The 16,978-nt window shown below is 42.5% G+C and overlaps 1 protein-coding gene across 1 annotated transcript in view; it reads right to left on the bottom strand.

Moving 5' to 3' along the window:
* The window catches only part of JAKMIP2 (janus kinase and microtubule interacting protein 2), a 112,802-nt gene extending 97,620 nt beyond the window's left edge, over window positions 1-15,182 (bottom strand). The window contains exon 1 of the mRNA XM_063120631.1: window positions 15,080-15,182. The gene's annotated coding sequence lies outside the window, so the exon portion shown is untranslated. The remainder of the gene's footprint in view (window positions 1-15,079) is intronic.
* Window positions 15,183-16,978: the final 1,796 nt, after the last annotated feature.

Below are 16,978 nucleotides of genomic sequence, written 5' to 3'. Positions count from 1 at the left end.
AAATGTAAGGATTCTGAGGTGCCCTGGGACTGTAGAGTTGAAGAGAAGCAATCTCTGGCCTCTGACATTGGCCAGGGGACCTAGAGCCCTTGGGAGGCTCCACCTCCCAGGAAGAGCATCATTGCAAGGGGGAGATGGATGCCCCATCCATCGGCCAGAGAAGGAGCAGTTGCAGGGAATTCCCTTCTCCCTCCCTGACGATTGCTCCCTGGGCAGCAGAACTGAAGGGAAGCTCACCTTGGACCCATCCATTAGCTGGGGAAATAAGGGTTGTGTAGGTTTAGAGTGAGGTGTGTGTGTGTGTGTGTGTGTGTGTGTGTGTGTGTGTGTGTATGATCACAATCTATAGTAAGCCATTTTGAGGATCATTCAGTTGAAAAGCTGGATATATATCTTTTAAAAATATACACACCTAACTAGAAGGGATGTTTAAGGAATATCTATATATCCATATTACAGTAGTACCTAAGCACATAACTACGATCAATATACGCGTAACAAACAATATGGATCACATGCACAACAATACTTAGCATTATTTCTATCGTAGGGGAGGACAAAGTTTAGACATACATGTGATTAGTAGCATTATGTTTATATTAAAGAAATTAGATTGAAGGATTACTTTTCAGTGTCATTTCACTCAGAACAGAAAAAACTGGTCCCCACCTTTTCAGGAATGTTTGAAGGACATTCAGTTGCCTGGAAAGCCACAATAAACACAGCCTCACAAAACAGTAGTATAAGAAGAGTTAGAAGGAAAGAGATACCTGCCCTGGATGCAACATGGATAAGGGTACAACATGGGCAAAGGTCCTGCCACCTGTCAACAGTTATTTAAGGACATTCATTTATGTAATGTTTTCTTACTGTGAGGCTTAGTGAGGGCAACAAGCCAGGCACAATAACATCCCTGAAGGTTTTCACGGGCCCTTTGCATACAGCAGTGAAGTAAAGCAATTTTAGTCTGCATTAAGAGAACCATAATTTCCAAGTCAAGGGACTTAAGAGTTCTGCTTTATTCTATATGAATAACTTTCTGGGTAAATTCTTTACTATTCTTTTCCTTAGTAATGAAAGTACCTAAAGGTTTGTTTCAGGAAATAATGCCATTTTATAAAATAATTTCAAAAAATTAGGTCACAGACACACTTTTTTTACCCAGCTATTTGGTGATGAATGATCCGTCCTAGTTTCTTTCAACTTCTTAGGACCTCTTTTACTACATGTCATTTCAAATTAACAAGGATAATTCCTCACTAAGATTGATACACAAACAACATTTGGGTCCCTTAATAGCAAATTCCAGAGGGTAGTGATAGGAGCAAAAACAACAGAGTTGCATGGCAACTTTAAAACTGTCAGTTTTTAAGGTGCCTCAAGACACCCTGTTGTCTCAGCCTCTGCTAGTTCTTTTATGACACATCTGCAGAGTGGAAATTTCAATGAAAACACTCTAAGGGGACAATCCTATTCATGTTTAGACTGAAAAAAGTCATACAACTCCTAGGATTCCTAGCCCCTCAGATATAAGCGCCCCCTCTCTCTGGCATTCTCTTGCCAGTCTTGCAAACTTGATATTCAGGAATTCTGTTGAGGGTATAATGAACGCACAAGAAGGAAGAGTGGGGATTCAGCTCCTTTCTACCTCTGCTATCATTCTTGTCACCCTCCATGTGTTGATGGTGAATTTCTGCAAACAGAAGTCTTTTGCAGGCTTCCCTGGGTGATTTAGAATAATTGCCTCTGGAGCAAGGATGTCCTCATAAAAAAAAAGAGGACAATGACTTGCATAATATTTGCATATACCAATTTATGGGTATAGATGCAAATTTAGGAAGAGTTATAATTTAAATAAAAATACTGCCAGTCTTACCATCATGTGGGAGACTGACCAAGTGACCCGTGTGCCTGCCTCTTCAGTGCTTGCTGTTGATGGACAGCAGTTCTTATGTTATTTCTATTTTTAAACCAGAATTGGGCAGGAGGGCAGCCTTTCAAACAGAGGGTGCCTTCAAACAGAGGATGGTCCTCAGGAGCCATTCAAATAGAGGACTGTCGTCTGTAAAAGAGGGCACATGGCTACCCTGCAGCGGGAGTCAACACAGATACAAAAGGCTTCCCGGTGCAGAATTCACCCTCAGCATGTGGAGGGTGACACAGATGGCGATGGACGGGAGCAGAGCTGGCATGCTTGTCCTTGTTCTTCCCCCTTATGTGTTTGTTGTACACTAAGGCAGAACTCCTGAATAAGGATAATACGGTACTGCCAAAGTTAAATGAAAACAAGTGATACATCTATTGGGTTTTCTTAAGCAAGAACTGCAGAGAAAGTAAGCAAAACCCACTCATTTTTATAAGGTATTTTTAGTGCTAATTAACAAAGCAGCTATACAGTGCCTCTTTCTCCACAGGGAACATGGAAAATTATGGCTTGCATTTGCAAGCGACATTGTTGTTCTTTTAAAAACAAAATTAAACTTTCAGGGAAGCTATAGAGTGTTAACATTTTTATCAATTTTAGAATTGCAAAGTGTTTCAAGGGACAGTGTCCAATGCAGGGCAGGGACCAGAGCTCACTGGAAGAGTTTGGTATGCAGAAGACCCCAGATTTATTCCCTGGCATCACCAGTTAAACGGTAACTGGTGATGTGAAAGACCTCTACCTGAGGCCCTGAAGAGACACTGACCTGGATCACATGTCATGATGATTCATCATGGGTTAATTGGGTTATGCGAGGGTTGTTTAACCCTCACACAACCCCTGCTGCCTGGCTTCGCATGGTACGACAAGCCATAGCAACCGCCAGCTGGGGCTTGCATATTCAAAATGGTTGCGAGCATGTGCCATGGCATCCCGAAGGTTAATTAACCCATCATGGGCTGTCGTGACATGCGATCAGGCTCACAGTCAGAAGAGGCAATACTCAGTTAGACAGACCAAAAGACTATCCTGCTATAAGGCGTTTTCCTGTGACCACCTAAACTCAGTAAGTCCACCATCTTCTGTCTCTTTTTTTTCTCCAAGCAGAGAAAGACAATTACTCTGTTCAGGCATTCCAAGGATGAGCATGGGAATAAAACAGAGGTGCACAACCTTTTCCAGACGGAAGGCCAAAATCCATTTTGGATAAGAAGCTATATTCTAGTGATGCAGGACTGAAAGCAAAAGTGGAATGTAAGCCATATGGCAGGGTGTTTTGTATTTTGTTTTATTTTGTTCTGTACAGCACCATGAAAACTTGATGGTGCTATATAAATAAATAAATAAATAATAATAATAATAATAATAATAATAATAATAATAATAATAAAAATACCCAGAATACCAGCATATTGGCTGAAGATGCCTAGAATCTTCCTGGCACAGATCCTAAGTGGGTTTAGCTCACCGTGCAAAAAATCCTCCTTTAGACCATCCCACTCAACATGGGAAGGGTGGAGTTGAACTAGTGGGGATGGGGATACCAGGGTCAGGTTTTCACTCTACACTTCACTCTCAGATTTGTTCTTTGAACAGGGCTGTTCGTTTGTGCAATTTGGATTTATTTCAAGTGAGTTTGAATACAAGGTGCTACAAGTGGGTTGCACACCATGTGTCTAGAGCTTCACAGGTTTACAAATTTAGATTTGCTCACTCTTTTCAAGGGGGAGGCATTCTCAATGTGCTATAAAATCAAACAAACCTGGAGAAGTGTAAATTTCAGGATGGCTGCAATTTTAAGGATACTTAGTGAGAGGAAAGCCCCAATGAAAACAAGGGGCTTACGCCCCAGTAAACGTTATTAGGATAGCAGCAGGAATCACAAATACTATATCTTTTATGCCTTTTTATGCTGTAGGAACCTTTTATTTCCTTCAGTTATGAGATACAGAAAGCTATAAATTAGGGTGACCCTATGGAAAGGAGGACAGGGCTCCTGTATCTTGAACAGTTGCATAGAAAAGGGAATTTCAGCAGGTGTCATTTGTATATATGGAGAAACTGGTGAAATTCCCTCTTCGTCACAACACTTAAAGCTGCAGGAGCTATACTAGAGTGACAAGATTTAAAAGAGGGCAGGGCACCTGCAGCTTTAACTGTCATGATGAAGAAGAAATTTCCCCAGGTTCCCCATATATACAAATGACACCTGCTGAAATTCCCCTTTCTATGCAACTGTTAAAGATACAGAAGCCCTGTCCTCCTTTCCATATAGTCAACCTATATAAGTCACATTAAGATCACTGGACTGAACATTCACAAATAAACTGTGTGTGTGTGCATGTCTTTCCACGTCAGAATCCTTCTTCAGCCATAGGATGCAATCTGGTTCCCTTTTCTTAAGTTACACAAAGTTTTGAGAAGTTTAGCTGATTCTGTAACCTGCAAAAGGGCATTCCACAGTTGTCCTGCCCTCCTTTGTAGAATCCCAGTAAATTCATACTGTGTGAGAGATCAAGGTTATAACCTGAAATGCAACAGTATGAGCTCTCTGAATGCGTACAGGGAAACCATATTGTTAGATTCTGGAGTGACAGTAAGAGGGCAGTTTACTATAATGAGGATATGTGGTGTTCCAATGGGAACCTTGTGCAGGGGACAGAGATGGTTGCTCTCAAGGCATCTGTGTTGTGTCTATTAGTGAATGAAAAGAAAGGACATAATCAGCAGGACAGTCACTTACACATCGCCAACTAAGAGGAAATGCATTACCAAAAAAGACCACAAAGAAAGACACAGATTTGCATGAAATTTGCACAGGCTAATTTAGATAGATAGATGCAAATGTAGAAATAAATACATCTCATCATAGTGGGGGAGACTTGACCAGGTGCCCTGTGTATCTGCCATAGGTGTGTGCAAGGGGTGTGCCAGGTGTGCCCAGGCAAACCCTAATATCTCAAACAATAAGCATCTCCTCAATTCTCCCCTCACCTGCAATGGACCTCCCACAGTCAGGCAAGCCAAATGCACATCAGTGCACATCAGTGCACATCAGTGTCTACAGTGTTTAATAAATAAATGAAGAAAAAAATGTCCTTTATGATTGAGTACTCAATAAATGTTCACCTTTAAAAAAAAATCCCTGGGTGCACACCATATTGAAATGTCCTGCACATGCCTATGGTGCCTATTCTGTCCAGGTACTAAGTGTTGATGGGCAACTTCAGGGCCTTTATTGCTCTCTCTTCTCATGGTTCATTATCCTTAAACTGGACTTGGGCCAGGCAGCCCTTCCATCAGAGGTCTCCTTCAAATAGAGGACTGTCCTCTGTAAAGGAAGCACATGGCCACCCTTCATATCACCTATGTTGTTTCCACTACACTAGCTATACCTGGTGTAACATACGCCATTGTAGCATATCAGCCTTGGGCCTTCCGCCCAGCTTGCATGAGATTAGGCCGGGGCCTGGGCTCGCAGCAGGCGAGCGTCCTCCCACCCGGCCACCAAGGGCCCCCGCCGTGCCTCGCTCATGATCCGGACCTTCTTCCCGGGGTTCCTGTCAGCCTTGGGCCGCCCACCCAGCTTGCATGAGATTAGGCTGGGACCTCGGCTTGCAGCAGGTGAGCGGCCTCCCACCCAGCCACCAAGGGCCCTGGCTGTGCCTCGCTCATGCTCTGGATCGTGGCGCTGCCCCCTTCATGTGTGTGTGTGTGGGGGGGGAGCGAAGAGGCAGAAAGGGGGGGTAGGATTACCTTGGAAAGCCTGGATGAGTCGGGTGAGGGGCTTAGCAACTTGTATCAGCTGATGTAACACGTTGTTACTGTTGCTTAGCAGCCTGTATCAGCTGAAGCCTTTACGGAAACATACCTAAGCGTTTTATATATACAGAATAGATGTCTTGAAGACAGTAGCACAAAGATTCTTTGTGTTGTTGGAGAATGGCATACTTGAAGAATATGCAGTACCATCACGATCTCTTTCATGCTAGGAACTCAGTGAATGGGTTGGTTTAGCCCTGTAGGGGCAGTGTCACTCAGTGAAGCGACAGAAGGAGAGAGATTGCACATGTTCTGCTGGGGAGCTAAATAATATTTCTGGACTCTTGTGCAAGGTAAATTGAATGGATGTCTGTGCATGGCTTTATGCATTCAAAGGGAACAAGTTCGACAAATCATGTTCATAGGTAATGAGCTCCATCTTGTCAAGCAAAGCGCATAGATCAGTACTGCACAACTTGGCCCATTAAGCGGAATGCAGCCCACCGGCCACATTTTGGCTCCTGTCATGATTTCAACAACTCCTAGGGTGGCAGCATAATCTGAAGGTTTATTGGGCTTCTGAAGGGTGGCCATATGTGGCTGGTGGGCTGTGTTCAGCCTTGTGGGTCACAATTCGTGTGGGCCTGGCCCAAGCGATATGTTTGCCAGGCAGTATAAATGAGGGAGAAGCTCAATTTTCAAATGCAAAATCCATCTCACAATTCTTCCTTCATAAGACAACTCTTCCCCTCCCTTGCTATGTCAATTACTCTGTTTCTGTAGCCAGACATAAATAAGGGCACTTTTGAAAAGAGAATAACATGCCACATGTACAATCTTCACTCGTAAGTTTCAAAAAAAGGACCCTAATGCATTTGGGATGCCCACAAACATCCTTTTCTTGGGTATAGAGATATAGATCACCATCAATAGCAGTTATTAATTTTGTCCTGGTTTGAAACATTTGTCCATAATAAGTATATAGAGCTTCTGTAGGTTGTATTGTAATTGTATGAATCAACTGTATGCATCTTACACTTCTGCATTCATGCAGGAATTTAGATTTGGACAGCAGCCTCTGTTTATAAACTCTTTTTATAACAAGGTTCTAGACCTTATGGTTATGGAACTAATTCTGAAAATACATGGGTAATGTCTGTAGATGTCTTAAAAACCAGAAGGTTCCAGTGCTCAGATACTTGGGCCAGATCTACACCTGGTGTCAAATCATTATGAATGTAGACAAGCAGGATATAACACCATAAAAATGGTGTATGGATTGTGCCCCAACAGTTTCCAGTGAACTTCAATACTGCTATAAAGCAGTCATGTAGATCTAGCTTTGGGCTTGACTGTGCTCTGCATAGGCCTCTGCCTCTGTCTGCCAGAGGAAGATTTTACGAAACAAGCAAATATGTGCAAGTAGATTTCATTTGCATAATTTATTCAGGACATAGAATTTGGCTTTTCTTTTTGCAACAATTGGAGGTTTTAGCATGGAATACATGCTCTAAGCTAGAAATATGCAAGATGTTTGTGAATCATATGCAAGATGTATTTCTTTTTCAGAGTTCATATTTATTAACAGATTCAATTTAATGTAACAGTAAAATGAATGATAACAGAAATAAGTACATCCGACACAGATTGGCAGATACATAATTTTGAATACCTTTATCCCAAACGGCTCAGACAAAAATCCTCTACTCCTTCCCGCCCCCCTTCATTCCTGTGTCCACAGTGTTAATGGAGGAAATAGGTATTGGCTGGATAGTGTAAACCTATGCATGTCCACTCAGAGGTAAGTGGCACTGAACTCAATGAGATTTACCCCCAAGTAAGTGTGTACTGTATTTATGCCTTACAGTACAATCCTAAGTGTGTCTGCTTAGCCGTAATTCCTACTGCGTCCAATGGGACTTCCTCACAAGTAAGTCAGTACAGGATCACAGCATTGGTTATCCTTTAATTTGGGGGCTATCAGTGATTACAAAGCCAAGACAAATTCTGGTTGATGGAGGGAAAAAAATCAAGAACAGATCAATTTAAAACCTGTTTAAATCTATGTTGAGATTTTATTTTGTATCCCACTTTGGGAGCCCTTCTTAGGTCAAAAAGCAGTTCATAAATATTTATATCTAAGAAAAGAATCAACTTCTACAAAATATGTAGAATCTCATTGAGTTCAGTGCCACTTACCTCTGAGTGGACATGCATAGGTTTACACTATCCAGCCAATACCTATTTCTCTCTCCCATTGAGACTGTCCTTTCTCTACTTGCCCATAGGAGTTGTGATTTTAAATTCTAACACCAAGAAAAGGTAAAGAGGAAAAGTGTCAAGAAACTGTGTGCTTGAGGATATATTTAGGGGAGTAATGGGTTGAGAGAGGCAGGTTGCAGGAGGCCAGCTTAGAATGACTGTAAAATCAGAAACATTCTGATTTTCAAGTTGTCCCTGCAGAAGAGGATTCAATAGTTTTGCAACACATGAAACAAAAGTAAACATTTATTAGACTTATCCTTTGGGTTCCCATTTCTGCATGTCCCTTGAAGAAACAGGCAAGGAAGCCTGAGCATGAAGCTCCACATAGTTTAAGATGAATTAGACTAGCAAAGTGCCTGCCACAATAACAGGCTACATATGGGAAATAATCACAACTTCAGGCTGAGCATGGAGAGGGTGCGGGGAAGACCCATATGTTTGGCAATAGATGTGAGAGGACAGGGTAGATGGGGTTCACCGTGTGAAAGTGTGCTGAAGAGCCTTCTGTGCCATGTCAGAGAACATTTACCTCCTGGCCTTCTCCCAAGCCCTCCTTTTCAAACCCCTTTCCTCAAATCAAGGAAGACAGAAGCTGCACTGAACAGGCAAAAGGCTTCCTGTTTCCTCTGATGCAGTGTGGTCTATCTCTTCACATCTCATCCAGCACAAAAAGAGACACAAAAACCTGTCTTCGCTCCAGCTGAGAACCTGCTTTAGGTGGAGGAAATGTGTCTCTATATGCTCCATTCATAGGATGGTGAATGTCCCCCTGGAGAACTACAGTGGATGCTAAGCATAACCCAAGATGAAAACTGGGTATCAATATACTATATATGTAGGGTAGGCAAACTTTGTCGGTCTGTGGCAACACTTGGAAATCTGAGAAACTGTCTGGCTGCCATGGGAGGCATGGTGCGTCACAAAGGCTAATCACTGTGTGGCCCATAGGCATTCATAGGAAATTAAAATGGCACTGTTGGAAGACCACACTTTGCCATGAAGTCATCCCAGTTGCTGGTAAGAAAATGTATTCATTTAAAAACAAAACAAAAATACAGTGAGAGGGGTTGGACCCATGGGCGGGCATCAAGAAAAGTGTCCAGGTGTGCATTGGTGCCAACATTGCCTACCCATGGTAATTACAATTCAGGACTGGTACCATTTGCCACATAGGGTTGTATGCAATGTTAGTGTAACTTAAGTCCCATTAATTTCAATGGGTCTACTCTATGCAGGACTAACAATGGATACAAGGGATTGGCGTGTGTGTTCGTCTCCATACTCTTAAACTACGGTACTAATCCTGTTTATGGACTGATGCTTATTCTAGACTAGCAAAGTGTCTGCTAGAATAACAGGTCATATTTGGCAAATCATCACAATTACAAGCTGAGTACGTATGGGGCAACTTTGGTAGCACATATAACAATGGCCAAGACTATTCTTATCAGCAAATGCCCGATATACTCATTGTACCTGCATTAATGCAAAATGGAATGGAATATATCTGGATGTATGGTAGAATTAGTCTCACTGATTTCATTCCAGTTGTTTGGCATTTATACCACTTTCAATGTCTTGCAGTAAAAAGCATGCTTTTATAAACTGATTTGTAAAAATAGAATGTTAGTCAGAATATAATGAAATAAAGTAAACTGATGGGTCAAAGAAGCATAAACCTGAACATTGCTCTGGGCCTGATTTTATTAGTATGTTACATATATTTTTCTGACTTGAGTTTCACAAGCTTAGTAACCCCTTGTAGTAATGGGGGATGGGGGGGGAACATTCTCTTTCTTGTGGGATTACAACAACAACAACAACAATAACAACAACAACAATAATAATGACCCACCATGCATTTAATGAATGACCTGCAAAGGTGACCACAGTGGGGAGCACCAAAGGCACTCCTTTCCCAGGGTGCTATTTTACTCTGTACATAGCCACTGTCAGAAGAAGGAGATGTGATACTAAAAACTGGATATTCCATCAGCCTGCACTTGGGGAAAGGTAGATAGACATTTCATGTGTGAGGAGAAGATGGTGTTGTGGTGAAATAGTCAAGGTGCTGTTTACTCCCCACCCTGGTTTTTCCGAAGATATAAACAAATTAGATGTGCAATTTGGCAGATAACAGCAGGAATAACAAGCAAAACTATTTACAAAATTATTTATAATTCAGTTAAATCCCTACACTGGCCATATATCTGTTCTTAACCATTTGTATGATATTACAAGAAAAACTACCAGAGGCCACTTAAGCATCACCCCCCAAAAGAAAATACATCACCAAAAAAGGGGGGGGGGAAGCACACCAAATCACATATACATATATGTATAAGTACAAATTCAGAAATAATTTCTATTAGTTAAGTAGAAATACAGTACATCTGGCTACAGTGGGGGAAGACTGACCAGATGACCTGTGTGCATTCCAGGTGCCAAGTGTTGACGATGATGGACAAGGCTGAGGTTACTGCAACCCCTTCATTCTTAGAGTTATTTTTAAACCAGACTTGGACCATCAAATAGAAGACACCCTCAAAGAGAGGGCTGTCATTTGTAAAATAGGACACCTGGCCACTCTAAACCACCACCAAGAATGAGTTGGCCCTTTGCTCTACTAAGTTCATTGGTTTGCTAGTCTGGAACAGGGATCAATTTGAGTGAAATAGGTTAGGTATGCTGCACAGGGTAGCAAGACCATCCTTTCCTCCACCCCCTCCACCAATCTCGTAGCAGGCACTGATCTGAGGGAGTGACACAGATTATCAAAGGAAGTGCTGCTACAGCTATTTCATGCCATTTTAGATCACCTTTACATGTTGGCACCTCCACCTGGGGACCTTGGAAAGAGGGAAAACTTTGCATAGTGATGCCTTCCCTGGCTGAAATTTCAAGGCAAAGTTGCTTTCATACAACTTGTGGCCAAAGACATGATTAAGTTCTTGCAAAGGATCCAGCTAATCCACAGTGGCAGATAGAAGACTTTGCTGCATAGCCCAGGTCTGTGTCAGCACCCGGTATATACTGGGGCATCAGCTAGGGCCTCAGGTGCCCCAGCAGGGCCCACCAGGGTTGATGCTTTGCTTGGGCCTCTGCAACCAACTTTGGCCATCATTTGGGCTCTCTAGAGCCATGGGCATGGTGCTTCTGGCCTGGGTAGTGCTGTAGCCATTCCCCAACGCCCTAAGTAGGCTTACTTAGTGGCAGCAGTGGAAGTATAAAGCTGAGTGCCTTCTTGATTCTGATCTGTGTCTGAGAGCTGCCATATTTGGTCTTCTTCCACAGCTGTGAGAGTTAAAATATGGTGGCCCCCAGGTGCCAATTAGAACTGAGCAGCTGTTTGGGTTCCATACTATTATAGCACTACTTTCAAGTAGACCCACCTGCCCACTCACTTGCTCAGGGGAAGTGGTAGGCCAGTGGTTTCAGCAGCAGCACTCCAAGGGAGGCCCAACTGGTGTCTCACACTCTGGAATGAAATCTGGCCTAGCCCCTCCATCACTTGGCATGTTCACACATGGTTTTGTAGCCCCCACAACAATTCTGGTAGCAATGTATGCTGCAGCTGAGAGAAGAGCAGCATTTTACAAGTGAATGATCCAGTATTGTGTTTTCTGGGCTGTTTCACATAGTACAAAATAAGTGCCACAGTAAGTAACCCTCCCCACAAAGGCTTTTGGTTTCCCCAGACACCATAAATAAAGAACAAAAGTAAAAATGACAAAAGTAAAATAAATACAGTTAACTTACCAATAGGGTGACCAGCTGTCAGGATTTCCCTGGATTTGTCCTGGTTTTTGTTCTTTCCATGGTGTCAGGGGGGATTTTCTATAATTTTCAATAATGTCCTGGAATGATACACCTTCCTCTTTAAGGCTGCCATTAGCATGGCAGGAGGGAATGACATGCTTTCTTGAGGCACATCATTCCCCCAACCCGAGCTCCAATTGAGGTCTTAAAGGGGAAAGTGGGTCATTCGTGGACATTATAGAAAAGGCCCCAATTGGAGTGGATGGTGGTGGTGCAGAATGAAATCCTTTCCCCTCCTCCACTCCAATCGGGTTCTTTAAGGTGGTGGGAGAATAACGTACTTTCTGCAGGACTCAGAAAGCTGCTTTCCCCCCCACACACACTAGGTGTCCTCTTTTTTGGTTTCCCAAATATGGTCACCCTACTTACCAATCACTTTTTTATTTTTACTTTCGCATAATGTTAACTGCCTGCACTGTTCATACTTCCTGTCCCTGTACAGTGTTTCAGAATTATAGTTGGGCCCCAATGGTTTACAATGAATGAGATCCCCTAACCCTCTACCGCTGTCAAAATTCCTTTTGAAAAACTCTGGCAAAAACTCTAGCTTTTTCACTAACTATAGCCAATCCTGGTTCTCTGTATATCTATATGATATACACATGTGTTCTAACTCTTGTTTGCCACATTCACACTTTCCACTTCTAAAAGTATTTATTTGTTATATTTACATCCTGCCTTTCCTCCAAGAGGCAGGATATAAATAAGGTGACCTACATAACCACCCTCCTCTTCATTTTATCCTCACAAGAACCCTATGAGGTAGTTTAGGCTGGCTCAAAGTGCGGCCTGGCCCAAAATGGGGACTAGATCCCTGGTCTCCCAAGGCCCAGTGCAGCATTCTAACTACTACATCACACTGGTTTTCAAGAGCCAGGAATACACTCAAAAATACTCCTAGAAACATAATGGATTTGATCCAGACTTCGTAATACTTAGAGCAGACCCAATGAAATCAGTGGGGGTTTAGACATGTGTATCGTGTCCAGTCTCTTGACCATGTAAAGAATTCCACGACACATGAAACCCCACTGATTTCAGTGGGGCTACTCTAAGAATGGCTAAGCCTGGATCCAACCTATTGTAATTATAGAAATATGTATTATCTTGAGAGAACATATAGAGGTTATGTGCTATGAATGAGAAACCAATATGCATTTATTGTACTATAAATTATCTGGAAATTTATTTTTATTGTAAGCCCAGTATCATTTGTCTGTCCTCTATGGCACTAAAGAAATATTAACTTTATGTGTCCTTGTTGACACTAAAGAAATATTAAATTTAACATGTCATCATGTCAATTCACTTGCAAGTCCTCCTTTAACTCAGCATATTATAGAGTTAGTTCTCATGAGGTTAAAGCAACAAGGAAAAGCATCTTATGAGTTTAGGACTCATTTGTTCCTCAGATGAAGTAAACTGATCCAAGTTGATTAACTAAACAGAACCATGTGACAAAATGTCTTTGTTACCTCAAGATAAGTGATCACTTTGAGAAGCCCTCCAATTTTCTGGGGGCATAGAAAGCAGGGCAGAGTGAGGCAGAGTGAGGCAGTTGCCTCAGGCAACAAATTTTGGGTATCATAAAAGGACAGCAAATAGTTATTTACCTTGTTAGTATTGTATTTCTACTCCCATAGAGGGGGAGGGGTGGTTATGGCATTTTCTGTTACGTGTACCAAAATAATTCAGCTAATGTTGGGTACTATGCACCTTGAAGTGGGTGGGTGGGAGCACCATTTGCCTCAGGAAGCAAAATATCTTGGGCCAACCCTGATAGAAAGCATATATTTGCTCCCTATGGACTGGAGATATGCAACCAGTGTTGATACCATTCTTTGTCAGAAATGATAGTGGCCTCCACAGGACATCAAACCTATAAAGCATATTTGGATCCTCATCTTAAAACACTGCAGCCTTAATGTATTATATTCACATGGTATCATCTAGGTCTTGACATTTGAATTTATTTCTGCTGATAAAATAAGAATGAGAAATTGACCTAAAATATATATCATGTCAATTTTATACTGACATGAACATACACAATAGAAGAAGTAGTCATTTAGAACTATGACCAAATTCAGCATTGCTGGATTAAATGGAGGATTCCTATCATAACAAACACCTTTTACAGTTCAGGAAGATTAAATACACATTCAGGTAAAATCTGAGCCACAGTATGGGAGGAGAATTTGCAAAAATTGGGATATGATCCTTCTGGTTCTGAAGTATCAAAATGGAGGGTTGTTAAATATGGGGTTGCCACTATCGTTCCCCCACCCTCTAAAACAAACACAAACACTTTGCTAAAGATATTCAGTATCTTAGTATTTCCATAAGAACATAACAAGAGCCCTGGTGAATTAGACCAAAGGCCTATCCAGTCCAGCATCCTGTTTCCCAGTGGCCAACCAGATGCCTCTGGGAAGCCCACATGGAGGACAAGAACGCAATAGAATAGCCATGACAGCTAACCAAAAGAGGCTGTAAATTAGTGCCATGCAACATACCATACGAACAATATAGATCCATCCTAAGTGGTTGAAATGAAACCAAGGGACCATACATCACTCATACCAGCACCAGTGGAATGCGTTGTCAATCAGTCACTGATAATGGAAACAGCACATGTAGTGCACATAAAATGGTACAAAGAAATACAGATGTGTGTTGAATACACACGCACACTGCATCAAACCCAAATCTTTAGGTAATGCACTCGAAAAGATACAAGACAATACAATTAATCCTCTTCCAATAAATATATCCACAAATCTATCCACAAATAAATATATCCATTGAATCTGATGTTGCCTGTATCTGGCTTTGCTACAGCTGGTGACGGCAAAGAGCACTTCATTAAGGCCAAGCCCAATATTTTGTAGAATTATGAGGAATTAAAAGCTTTCAGAAATAACAATAGCATCTTTGGACTGACAGTGCATTCTTGTTTTTCCGTGGAAAGGATTTATATCAAAGCATCCCCACTCGCGTAGTATAAGGGCAAGAGGATAGTCACATTTAATCTTTGAGCCGCATTTCCTCTGAAGGCTTCTAATCAGCCTTCATCCCTCTCCATCTTCCTTTCCCCTCACTCTCCCACAACACCACTCTCCTCCTTCCTCCCCCACCCTTTTTAGTGGCTCAGATGAAAGTCATTGTTACACGGTTAAGATGCGGATCCCTAGAAGAACACAGCAAATATCCATTGCCATCCAATTTAAAAGCAACAAACAAACAAAAGAAGAAAAGGGAAAAAAACAACAGTGATGGAGCCAGCGGTCCTTTATCGCTTATGCTCACCATGCTGAAACCAAGGGAAGATGTCGAAAGGCGAGGGATGTGCAAGCTGGATCCATTTCCCCTTCTACTGAGGCTGCTTCAGAGCACAACATCAGCAACTGCTCCCCCCTCCTTCCCTCCCTCCCTTTGGTTGATGATGCTGAGGATGGAAACCAAACCACCCACACACCAGCAATAGACGGAGAGGCTCAGCCACCTCCCTCCTTAGAGGAGGAGGAGAAGAAGGTTGATGAGCTCACTGAGGACGCAGAGAGCTTGGAAATTGCAGCATGGACCGCCTCCTCCTCCCCCTCCCCTGCTGCGGTGCTTAGCTCTCCCTGGGCACCATGGCAACGGCCTTAAAAGATGGAGGGGAAGCAAGGAGATGGGGAGGGGGAGCAGGGGAAAAGGGAGATGCAGGCTCTTTCCAGCAAGAAAAAGCTGCTTCTCTAACAGGCAAGCACATCACTTCAGAGGCTGTGATTATTGATGGTGTGTGTGTGAATTCCTCAGCCAAGGAGGTCAGAGCAGGCCTTCCTACATCATCCACATTCCTATTAACAGGAAACTTTCCCCCTCCACACTCCAATAGCTGAGCCCTTAAATCAGGAAAGCAGTCCTTTTTGCAATGAGAAAAGGGGTTAAAATCAACTCTAGAAAAGTCATCCTGAAGGACATAATAATTACAGAGCTTTAACGGCTTCTTAAGAGATGGCAATCAAGTGTTAATTTTCCTGGCTGTTTAAAAATATACAATATGGAAATGTGGGTGTGAGCAAAATACTGTGAATGTTCATTGCCAAAAATAAGGCAGAAAATTATGCCATTCTCAACACTGGTAGCATTAGACAACACTCTTATCCTCCATCAATACCCTTCCATTTATTATGTGAATTAAAGATACAGCTTTTTGTCTACATGGCACAACATAACATATAAGTGCATACCTATAACTGTAATTGCATGGATGTTCTGTCTATGGCCTCTTTTATTTATTATTTAGGGGTTCATCCTGTCTTCCCACATGGTGTCCAAGGCAGGTAAGGACAATAGTAAAATAATCTCATTAAAATACATAACAATGTACAACAACAATAGCAGCAAAAGAAGAGATGAAAAAGCAGTCCATAACAACAGCAGCCAATTAAAATTTATTAAAAACAAACAGCAACAAAATCAGACCAAACCAGAGCCCAATGCATGTCTAAATACAAACTTCTTTATGTGATGATAGAAGGTCATGAGAGAAGGTTCTAGGTGGGCCTCCTATGGAAGAGCTTTCCAGAGCCTGGGTGTGGCCATGAAGAAGGTGCTTTCTCAAGTCCTCACCAAATGAGTGTTGGATATTTGCAAGGTTGAGAGAAGGTCCTCTCCTGAAGAGCATCATACTCCTTGCCAGGGCTGGAGTCATGGGTAGGTATGGCTGAGCACTTACCAAAGGGCCCATAGCTCTGCAGGAGCCCACTGGATTTGATCAACCAATGCAACCTGCTTGTTTACTTGCCTCTCACTCTGGCTCAGATAATGGTAATGATCATGAGGAGCAGCAGATGCCACTGCCTACTTGCTCCTGGGTTCTCTGCCTGTCAAGCAAGCATGTGGTGGCAATGAGGAGGAAGAGCAAGAGCAGCTGGTGATAATGTTGGTGAGAAGGCAATTTCATACCCAAGGGCACCCCCAAAGACCTGGAGATGGCACTGCTCCTTGCCAGTACAAATCAATACAAATGACATCCTACCCCCCACCCCCACCCCAAACTCCCCTGTTTTGAACTATCACCAGTGGGGAAGTTTTTGGCAGTAGAAGTACGTCCATGGAGCTGTCCATGTATGTCCCGGGAGCTACGAGATCCAAAGCCCACTGTATCCTAAGTCCCTCCATTCCTCTGACAGGCTTCGGGATCAGGGCCTTGACTATGCC

Source organism: Elgaria multicarinata, chromosome 3 (assembly GCF_023053635.1).
Source record: "Elgaria multicarinata webbii isolate HBS135686 ecotype San Diego chromosome 3, rElgMul1.1.pri, whole genome shotgun sequence".
NCBI classification, from domain to species: domain Eukaryota; kingdom Metazoa; phylum Chordata; class Lepidosauria; order Squamata; family Anguidae; genus Elgaria; species Elgaria multicarinata.
This window is presented reverse-complemented; position numbering and strand designations above follow the sequence as displayed.